Raw genomic sequence first — 11,725 nt, forward strand, 5'->3', positions numbered from 1 at the left:
TGGTTGTGCTCAGCAGTTAGCATCCACAAGGATCAGGAAAGAAAAGGAAATGTTATCTTTGGGATTTCAGGATAATTTCATTTAGTTAAATGTGGCGTCTGCGCAGAGGAGGGGAATTCATCCCTGAAGGGGAAGGAGATGTCACGCTAACAGAACAGGCAGTGTTGCTGAATTATGGTTGGCAGGTGTTCAGGTGCTTGGAAGGAGGGAAGCATTTGGGAAACATTCCATAATAATAATATTATACTGAATCAAACTAAATACTGAATAATAATATTATGAGTACTCATTAGAATTATAGAGTACTACTGCCATTTCTGAAATAGCTTTCTCTACTAATTAAAGTTAGCCCCAGGTCTCCTGTTGTCTCTGAGGCAGAACAACCGAATGAAAATCTCTGTCAATCTCGGGCTTTTTGGTAAAGTGGCTTAGATTGCTCTCCTGGCTGCTGACACCAGGTCACAGCTAACTGGCAGGATGCTTACTTGCTTTCACCAAAGTCCTCCTGAAAATGGGATTGGTTATAACTTGTGTGGTTCCCTCGTGTCGTTCCTGTGAACTGGAGGGGGAAGCAAGGGGGGAAATGGTGACTGCCACAAGTGCAAACAGAAGTGTTGTTGAAGCAGTGCCCAGTCACAGCGGGGTGTGCACAGTGGCACGAGGCACAGGTGGTCCCTCCGCTGGGCGAGAGGTAAAGAGCCTGCCTGCTCTTCTAGGTTGTCTTGCTGCATCCAGGAAATTCCTGCCTGTCCACAGCCATGTTGCAAGGAAATAATTAGATTAGCCAGACTAGGTTAATGTTGGTCTTCAAGCCAACCTACTTTCTAATGTAACAACCCCAACGCAGCATAATCACCTCGCCATCTCCCCCCCTAGAAAGCAAGGCAGATAATGAATAAAACATTGGGCCCGCCTTTTCAGTTAAGAGCTCTTTCTGACAGGAGCATGGGAGTGTTGTGTGGTGCTTAAGGAGAAGGCTTTGCTAGCAGCATCTTTGCAGACTTCTGTTCTTCGTATGAAAATATAGGGCTTACAGGTGTTAATCAGGTCGCTGCTAATCACTTATTTACTTTAAAGATAAAGGCATTCTGGAATGAATGCCAAGGGAAGAATCAAGGAAAAAGAATTTTATTTTTTTTAAAAAGTGGGTCGTGAAAGTAAAGTCTTGCATCATGTTGTTTTGAGGAAGAAATTAGCAGCCTGGGAGCAGAGGGGGCCTTCTGCTATACCAGTGCAGCAACCAGGTGTATGTAGCTACCCATAGGTACTTAAAACCCCCAGAAGGTTAATTGTTAGCTGAAACAGTAAGTGTGCAGGTTGCACAAATAAACGTTGCTTTCGTGGGTGGAGAATTACATCTTCGAGTAAGTCACTGCTAAGGGGGCTTGTTTGTAAGCACAGCCCTGCGCTCACGCTGCTGGGGGGCTGCTTCTCTTGAAGCTTGCAAAATGGAAAAAGAGAATGGGAAACTAACTTTTCTCCTGGATTTGTATTTATCATCATTGCATTTGAGCTGTGAATTTACCAACAATAAGCCATTTTCCATATCTTCCCTTGTACCACTTGTCCTTTCTATCTTCAGAGCTATTTTTGTCACAGGTACTGTGCTTACCACTGCAGGTGGCCTGCTCCAGAGCGCTTTGTATTAATAAACTGTTTCCTGCAATTCATAACATCTTCACAATTCAGCACAGCATCTTGTTTCTCTGTTTAGCGTGCTGTCTCCATTTCAGTGCTTGGGGGTCTGTTTTGCCATAATTACTAAACAGATTGCAAGATGCAGTTGCTGTTTTCCGTTTAGCAGACGTTGTGTACATGTTTATAATTCACCCAATCACTCATTTTTTTCCTGAGTTCCCTCTTCTTAGATGCCGTGTTATGTTTTAAAGCCCTATTTCCATTCTGCTTAGTCCAAAGGACTATTTTATGCCTCTTAATTTTGCACTTAGTCTAAATAAATTTATTGTCAAGATGTTGTGCTTACGGATATGTCAGTGTCACTGCTGTGACCATTTATTAATTTTTTTAGTTCCGTTTTTCATGTGGGGAGTGGTTTTTTACTGAGCAAATGCAAGGCAATGCGAAGTTGCCTTAATTTCATTCACCTTTTGTGTTAGAACTCCATTTCTTCTAGGAGTTATTCTCATTGCTGACAACCACCTTCCAGTGCAGAGAGTGAAAAAAAAAAAAATCTTTAATGGTACATAGCTTTATTTCCACATATAGACTGAACCAATCCAGATGTTCCAGCAGGTACAGTAGTAGCCCGGTGCCTGTATGTATCTCTGCATCCAGAACATGTTAATGGCAAACATCGATACCAAACAAGAGCCTGATTTGCTTTTGCTGGTTGTCTTTCTTGGCCAGCTTCCTAGTAAGTGGCTGCTTCGCATACACCAGGTATCCTAATACCATCCCCAAAAAAGGCCCAGGATTTTAAGAAAGCATTTCTTCTGCATCATCCTTCACAAAGCAAGAGAGACACACCTCGACAGTGTGATATTTTTTTTTTTATTTTTTTTTTTACCCCATTTGTGCCAGGGAGTTCACCCAACTCCTGTAGTTTGGCTGCTGTTCAGCTTCTGCTGCACTGTCATCAGACTGAGTCTGTTTTGAAACCTGACCTGGAATATCCAAATGTGGACTCGGATTATGGACAGCTCTTCTAATGTTGCTGATACTGTGCAGTGCTTTGGATTTTCTAGGGAAAGCAGCAGAAGGAATAAAGGAAATACAAAGTGGGTTGAAGGTAGCAGAAACAGAATATAGACAAGAAATCTATAAGCTACTTGAATTCTAAGTCATGTCTATTTCCATCAAGGCTGAATTTTGACCAGTGAGGGGGGAGCTAAGAAAGATTAAAACATTAAGAGGAAATGTAATGAACAATTAGGTGAAGGAATTGACTCATCTATCCTTATGTTCATAGAGAATCAGAGGCAGTAAGTTTGGATTTAAAGGAGAAAAGGCTTTAAAGCAAGAATTACGACAGGCATGGCAGGAAGAATAGTTCTCTGAAAGTTGCTTTTGGCAGAGTCCGAGAAGAGGCAGCATGTGGCCTTGACCTGGAGTTCAGTGATAGATCTGAACAGCAGCAATTTCCAAAGGAATGTCCCAATGTGGAAGACATTTGAGCTGAGGAACAGTTCATTTGCTTTCTAAAGCCCTGATCAATGCCTGGATGGCAAGGTAGGGTCAACTGGCAATGCCTAGAAAACATGGCAAAGAATCCTACTAGGATCTGTCTTTCCCCTTTACCCAGGAAAGACCAAGATCACCCCATCTGCAGCTGAATAAAGGTGATGCTGACTTGCATCTCCTCTTCCCTTGGAAGAAATGTGCCTCCCCTAGGGAATGATGGCTGTTCGTTTGCAAGAGATACAAGCAGGATATCCTAGGAACAGGAAATGCCGGGTGGCAAACACTCGTGTCTAGTGTCGGGGAGCCCATGTGTAGGTGTCTTCTGGATCTTGCCATCATGGATGTTCTCATAGATAAGAACAAGGACACATGTAAGAAGAGCTTCTAGAGAGGCTTTTAAAAAAATATTATTTTTTTTTCAACTTCAGCCACTCTTGAGAGCAGGTAATTAGTGAGGATCGACTCCAGAGTGATCCACCAAGGGGGAAGGGAGGAGTCAAGGGAGATTGGCAGGAGGAAATACCATTTAATGAAAGGATGCTCCAATGATCTCAATGCTGAAGTTAAATGGCCATTAGCCAGACAATACTGGACCCTGTCTGGGATAGTAACCAGAGGAAATCATTAGGATGCAACAGCTTCCTCACGGGAAAGCAAGTCAGCTGGGCTTTCAGCACCTGCCCTTTCAGGACTTCCGGAATCACTAGGCATGTCTGCAATAACAAAATTATGGGACGCTACAGCATGTACAGAAATTTAGATATATTTCTGTGGGGAATGTTCTGCTTTCGACATGTAAAAAAAAAAAAAAAAAGAGGGCCAGAGCAGGTGAGGTGGGGTGGAGAGAAAGTGGCCAGAGGGAATGGCTAAGCTATTGGGAAACAATCAGCTTCACAGTGTTCTCTGACCCAGGAACTATTCCATTCCCAGTTGTGCAAGCTAATCCCCACCTAGGGACATCCTTCTGCATCCTGTATGTGAAAGCAGCTTGTAACCTTACTGGAGAGGCAGAGCAGAAATTGCTGCAGCAGAGGACTTGAGTCTTTGCCTGTACAAATGTATCCTTTGTAATTAATTTTAGGCCAACACATGTTAATAGCTTAGTGACCAACTTTTAAGAAAAAAAAAAGCAAGCAGAGTTGCCTAGATAAAATCTGATGACTGAAATACAATTTACTGATAAACAACCTCTGAAGTTCTGAAACTAGTTTTAAATAATTTTTCTGTATCAAATGTATTCATCTTCAAAAGAGACAAGAGGTGGGAGATGCTTTTTTCTTTTGTGGCATGTGCTTGGAAAACAGATTTCTGAGAACCTGTTAAGTAGTAAGAAACTGCCAGTAGTAACAAAGTAGTGAAAACTGTCTTATTTTACCCAAAAGGAAGAGAAAAAAATCATTTTCTAAAGTAATAACTTGTAATCTGACAGCATGAGTCACTTGTGTTATTATGAATGAGTCATAAATAGAAGATGCGCTAAGAGTTATTTTTCAAAATGTATTAAGTTAACAAAGAAACTACCTCTCACAAAATGTTGCTAATAAGGCAACAGTCCATGGGAGTCTGAGGCAAGGCTTATTTGAAATATTTTAAAATTTTGCTCATTAAAAGCGCTATTTTTATGAACTACTTTTACTATTTTTAAAATACAGGTAAAGGCTGTTTTCAGTTATTTTTTTTCTGTAAAAGCCAATTAGCCTGCCTTTAATGGAAGCTGGATCAAACCTATAATTAGAAGAAGACTAAGAAGCCTTGAGTTTGTGTTATGATCCAGCTTCTTCCAACAGAGAGCCACACTGGAACTCTTCCACCATGTAGAATTTGATTCAAGTCACCATGAGTACAAACATAGCTATTAAAGATAATTCAGTCTCATTACTTTGTGATTGTTCCTACACATATTTGATTTTTACCCTGATGTGGGAATAAATTGAATCTGGAGGGAACTTCAGAATAATAGCAGTGATATTTCTGCCTGGGTCCCTAAAGAAAGGAAGCGTTTTCAGCCACGCTGTCCCTGTGTTTGCTTCAGCTTCCTGTTTTAATTTTGAGCCCAATTGCAACCAATTTAGGTAATAGAATGGGTATCTGAGGGATAATTAAGTTGACATGCATCTTGCAAAACTTAATCCTTTTGTAAAGAAAACTTTATAATTCTATTTTTAGCGTTTCGTAAGCTCATCCTTTGTTAGCTTCTAGATAATCCACAAAGACGCAGACCTTTACGAATGCCTGGTTTGTATGAAAATCTTTAGTAAGAGTTTGCAGCCCTCCATGAGGATCAAATCTGTAGGAAAGAAGGCACCAACAAAGTTGGTCTTCATCCCAAATAGAGGAGATAGGATTTTATTATAATGTAGATTGTGAACAGAAAAAGACAGTGGAATAAAGCAGCAATATCTAGTGCAATAGCTACCATGCAACATATAAATAGAATCAGTTGTGGGAAACTGGAGATTTAATAAGACAAAGTTTCATGCATGGTACAAGTTAAACCAGTGAAGAATGAAGTCAGTAATTTATATCTTACAATTGTTCTGCACCACTGAATGGATTTCATTGTTACTTAGAGTGTTTACTCATTATTAACAATAAAATCTGCAACAGTGGCAGGCACAAAAGCAATATCAAGTGGAAAAGAATGAGCTTGAACAAAAGAAGTAGGAGAACAAAAAGGAATTAAGTAAATTGAAAGCAAGTTTGAGCTAGAGGAAAAAAGCAATTCTTTGTGGAAGCAAACATGATGTTACACAGAAACAAAATAATTTGAATTGGTCTTGCTACTTAGCAATGAATAATGCAAGATAGCACTTACCCTAAGTTTCTGAACTTGGGAGCTTTTCGATAGTCTCTCTCACACACATTTATTAAATGAAAATTGCTTGGGTTTCTGTGACTAAAACAGTAAAGCAACGCGCTCCCCTCATGCTGCACTTGGAGAACAGTCATTTGCGAACTTCTCTTTCCTAAGGATCTGGCTCAGTAGAAGTAGCAAGGCTGTAATCAATACATTTCTTAAGGAACAAAGAGACTGGAATATTATGTCAACCTTTGTTCCAGCTCTCCAGGCTGAAGCATGTGCCACTGCTCCATTGCCTGCCATTCTTTGTTTAGTCCACCACTTGGTGGATGTGTTTCCCGTTTGTGTGTTTGCACACTAGCTAGTGAGGAAGGAGGAGGGATGGGCTGGTCTCCAACAAGGTCTGTTGTGCTCTCGTGGTACCAGTAGCCTTATAATTTCATTGGTTGCTTCTGATATTCTTGGTGTCCCTCAACATTCACACACAGGCTCATCTAACTTCTGTTTGATTGTAAACACTCATTTTGTATTATCTTCTAAAGTTCTGAAGTAAGTTGGACTGTCTTTTGGTTCTTCATTCAGTGGCTCTTTGTATGGCGTGTATGTAGAAAAAATATGTCAAAGATGTTGGGGAAACGGTACAGTCCTGTGAGGTTTTTTTTGTTGCTCTACACTGTGTAGCAACAGCAGACTGACCTTAATGTGTAAAATACTTATCTACCAGCTACGTGGCTAAAGACGTGTCCTAAGGAGCTTTAGATCTAGCTATTTTGGCGGAACCAGGGGAATTGTCACAGGCAAAGTGTGATTTTTCTACTTGTGGCACTCTGGAGGACGGCTGAAAGCTTGCAAAGTCCTATCAGCCCCCATAAACAAAGGAACTAGGGTGTGAATCTGACCACAGAGGGGTAGAAGTCAACGGTTTAAGCTGTGACTGACTAGATAAATTCCCTAACAAATACCAACTACTGTAATCATAGATGGGTTTGGATGCAAACTTCCTTAACTTTCAGCTGTAAAAAACGAGTGCAGTCTACAGTACTAGAATTCAAAATGTGATGTGGGGCACTGAATGCACATTATTCCTTCCACGTAATTTTCTCTTCAAGGCTCTGTTTTTCATTGTGACTCACTAATCATCTTTGGATTTTAAATTTATGGCCAGGTCCTGGTGGTAATCTGGGATTTCCTTCATTTGCTAGATTAAAATTTTATTTTATGCTGGTTTAAGATTGGCCAATAGAAATAAACAGCCTTCGATTCTAGCACAGTTTAGTATCTCTTAGGGAGGGAAAAGATATCTGCTGTCCCGAGCATCTGACCCCAGCTGGTTCATTCTCACTGCCAACTGTTTCTTGCATGAGCAGAAAATGAATAAAGTTACCAAACAAAGAAATATTTTCAGCAACTACCCAAACATTCAAGGCTAAACATCCTCCTTGGAATGCCAGGTTTTGATTCCAAATAAACAGCTGAATTGAAGGATTATTTTGATAGCATTGTAGAAATATTGTTCTGCTGGAGATGCTTAAAGGTCAACTAGAGTGCTTTGTGGGCATTTTTGTTGGTGTTGGGCTAGGTTTTTTTGGTGGCTGACTACTTCTGGGCATGCGGCCTTCCTAAGGCATGTGTGATAACTCACTGGGACTCTCACAAATCCGTATGTTACACAGGTTATTACCATTGCTATAGTCCCCATATTCCTCCTCCACTACACAAATGTCAATATGTGTGATTTTTTCTGTGCCTCTCTGATAGGAAATTCCACCTCCTCCTTCAGCAGGAAGAAATTGATGAATTGATGTATTGAAGGAAGAAGTAGATTGTAGTTGCTGTCGCTCTTAAATTATTTAATTAAATTATTAATAATTTACCCAGAGCTGGAGGGGGGCGGGGAGCAGAACGTCATTTAGGCATAAAACATGATACAGCAATTTCTTTTTTTCTTCCAGCTTTACTGAGTATGCTTTTAAAAGAAGCCAGGTATAGATCACTCGCTTGTTTGATGTTTAGATTTCGGATTGCAGTAACATAGTACAAAATGCCGCCATTAAGAACAGGGTAGGTGAAGGCAGCATCGTGCATGGTGCAGAGTTTTAAGGTCGCAGAACACTGTAACGCACACTCCAGATTAAACCAAATAATCTTTGTGACCTCCGCTGTGCAAAACAATGCTTTGACTATCAAAACCTTTTCCTCATGTTCTTGGATGGAAAATGTGGCAGTTACAGATACTATTCAAAGGGGAAGACAGTCACGCAAAATCTACAATTTTTTCTGCTATGTTTATATATCCCCTCTATATCAAAACCCACAAAGATCTATATGTGAATACAGATACTATTTTTTTTTCCTTTTCTTTTCCAAGAACGTACTGTAGTTCTGTGGATCTAAAGCTCATATATTTTTGGTTTAGTAACGGTTCCATTGCTGAGTGCAGGAAGCCCATCACCTAAGCCACTGTTTTGCTTGTGCCTCTGCAAATGTTGCAGCCTTTGGCTTTTCCAACCGCATCCAGAATTGGATTGATTTTTTTGAGTGTTGGCAATTGAAAAGTTCTAAGATTTATTTCCATTTTCAAAGAGAAATTTTGCAAAGTCTGAACTTGCATTTAATGATTTATTTCTTTATTAGCTAGCCTATTTCTGGGCAACTTAATGTGGAGAGAATCATCTCGGTGGCAAATTAGTAATATACCTAGAGGTGTCAATCTAGTATCCATTCATGGGAGCACTGGCAAAGGGACAAAATTAGCCTGTGAGATAATGCAGCTCACATTTGCTCCTGCAACTCTGAGTAAGTGCAAAACTATATATATAAAAAATAAATATCAAGTTTTTCCCTCACCTTTTCATTGTGGTTAGGAGACTGGTGATAAATAAATGTGGTACACAAATCTCAGAGTCCATAATGTTCTCCTAGCGCTGATACTGCTGAGAGTACTGCAAACAACAAACCAGCCAACAAACACATAATGGAAGTAAAGCTGAAAGACTGGTGAGTTTTCCACTTAAAAGGTTTGAATTTGCTTTTTTAGAAAGTAGCGCTACTAATAATCTTAAATCCTCATATGCCATCAACACCACAGCAAATGTGTTAAGCTTATGTAAGAAAATATGCATCATAGGCTTGACCTGGGAATCTAAAAGTCAAACCGTGCTCTTTTCAGCTGGTGGGTTCTTTTCCCCAGCTTTAATGAGGAACCATATTTTTAATGTGCTTACTTCATAGTCCATCTATTTTTAAGGGAACTGTGTTTAAGTGATGCTGAAAAATCATGTTAAAGCATCGTGCAGTTCAAATCTAGTTATTAACAGTTCTGCTGATGATGAGGGAAGTGGAATCTAACACCACTCACTTTACTGCATCCCTGTAGGCTCCAAAGTTAGTGGTGGCAATAATAATTCTAACAATAGACATTAAATTATAATAGCCTCTATATGAAAATTAATAGAAATACCATTTCAGTATGAAAATGGTTATCTGTTTTTTCAATAGGCACTAAATGTACTTTACCTGCTTGGAATTGTGTTTTTCATTTCTCTTAAATTCAGATTTTTTTGTAAATTTAGGAAAATTATCACCATCTTAAGTTTTGTTTTGTGGGGGTTTTTTGGGTTTGGTTTTTTTTTTTTTGCTTCTGATATTGACTGTCTGGAATGCTTTTCAGCACTTTATTTTTTTTTGGTCAAACCTATGTTTGCAAGTAATAACCTTGTGAAAAGCACACAGCACTTTCGGTCCACCTTAACACAATCTATTTTGCACCTAGGAAGATGTTCTAGTAAACAGACAGGCATTTTATTTTTTATGTCTGCTGAGGTATTTAAGAACAATTAAATCCTTGTAAGAGTAAGAGCCATTTTGAGATGGGGAGAGGAAATGGAAGCCTTGGAGATACACCACCCAAGGCAGGGACGTTCTGTAATGGTTCTACATTTGGGTTGAGGTGCATGATTGGAACATAGGAAGGTACTTTCATAGTTGGATCATTGCACTTAAAACAGTGAAGGAAACAGGGAAAAATATATATGAAAACATATGCTGTACTCCTTCAGAGTAGCAATCTTGCCTCTCAGTAACTTGGCACGTCTTCTGCTTGTTCTGATGGAAGATTCTGTTTCCCAGGGCATTCTGTGTCAGTCAGTCTGTTTTGGAACACAACGTTAGACAAGTAAGGTTTTTCTACTGTTCCTTACTTGGAACTAAAAGTGTTTCTCAACTATCTGCCTTTCCCCTTGCCATTCCACGGTTCGCCTCTGTGAAAGAACTGCTCTCTCCCATGCCGACAGTAATGGGCAGTGAGCTTTGTTGCTGGGTTTTTATTTTTTAATATCAAATAATTTATAATATATGCTATTAGTCATCGAAATTTGATTATTTCCTGCAAACCAATCATTCAGTCTTGGTGTGAAATTTATGCGTTATAAAACAGAAAACTTTCCTCCCCTAGTTTTTCTTTTTTCTTTTTTTTAGTTTTTCCTCTCTCCTCCCTCATCCCCCCCCCCCCCCTTTTTTTTTTAAGTTTGTACAATGTTGAATGTTTCTTGGAACAATTGTTAGTAATATACATACTTAAAATCAATGCTGAGGCTCATGGCTTATAGGTAATTATAACCCATGTGAGCCATAATTAGATATCTAATAGATAAGATGATGTCATAGCACATAATTTGAAGTACAATGTTTTCCTTAATTTCTTAAACTTTATTTACAAGGTTGTTAAAATAACAATACTAGACAACAAGATTAATTTCAAGTTCTGTGTCATCTAGTCTTATTTCATGCATCAGGCAAGAAAAGACCCTACCATAACACTGCCATAAACTTACTTTACTTTGTCATAAAATCATCTAAGCCTGTCATGGGTTTGAGGTGGCTATGACTAATGCAGTGAAGTCTGTGATAATGTTTCTGTCCTGGATTCGAGGGACAGACCGTGGGCCAAGACGGGATTTATTCTTCCCTCATAAGGTCAGATGAGAATAAACAAGCTACTTCCTGTTATTAGAGTAAGTTTACACCTTCATTATGAAATCAGCTAAAATGTATGGATCCTCTTTCACACTGTTAAATGCATCTTGCCTATTACATTGCTCTTGTCTAAAATATTATTTCAAACTACTGACTACGGACACCTGCCAGCTATGTAGAATAAAACCCTGTATGTTGTCTTCAGTTCTACTCCATGTGATGTTGATAGTGTAACGCCTGCACATGTTAGCCTTTACCTAGCTGGTGAGGACTGCGCCAGCCTGCCACCTCTGCCCCGTCTTCAGTCATCCGCTCCAGGGGATGGCCGCGGTCAGTCATGGTGCACCTGTTCTGTAGTCATTCCTTCTTTTTCCTTCAATTTTTTTGTCTCCGTGATCTAACTTAACAAATAGTGTTTTCGTGTTCTAGGTGGTCATGGAGGAACTCAGTCCCTCCGGTTCATAATATTCTTCCCTTGTAGCCTAACTCTTTCCAGTTGCAGTTTTGGAACAGGTCTGAACTAATTTGTGTCCTTGGATCAGTGAATTACCCAGCATTTGCAGTTGGGCATCTGCTGGTAACAGCCATCCTTAGAGCTGTACTTAATGATTCTCTTTCCTGAGCTGAGAGAAAGTATATTTATACCTGCAATGCAACGACTTACCAAGTAATAGGATTGACATGAGGGAAACTATTGTCCTTCAAGACACACTGAAAGTAGGGTGAAAATACATCGGGTGTTTTCCAGCTAGTATTTCCCAAGGGGCATTAGAAGTAGAAGGTCCCAGTTCCAGCAGTGAGTCACAGAAG

Source organism: Falco peregrinus, chromosome 5 (genome assembly GCF_023634155.1).
Source record: "Falco peregrinus isolate bFalPer1 chromosome 5, bFalPer1.pri, whole genome shotgun sequence".
Lineage (NCBI taxonomy): Eukaryota > Metazoa > Chordata > Aves > Falconiformes > Falconidae > Falco > Falco peregrinus.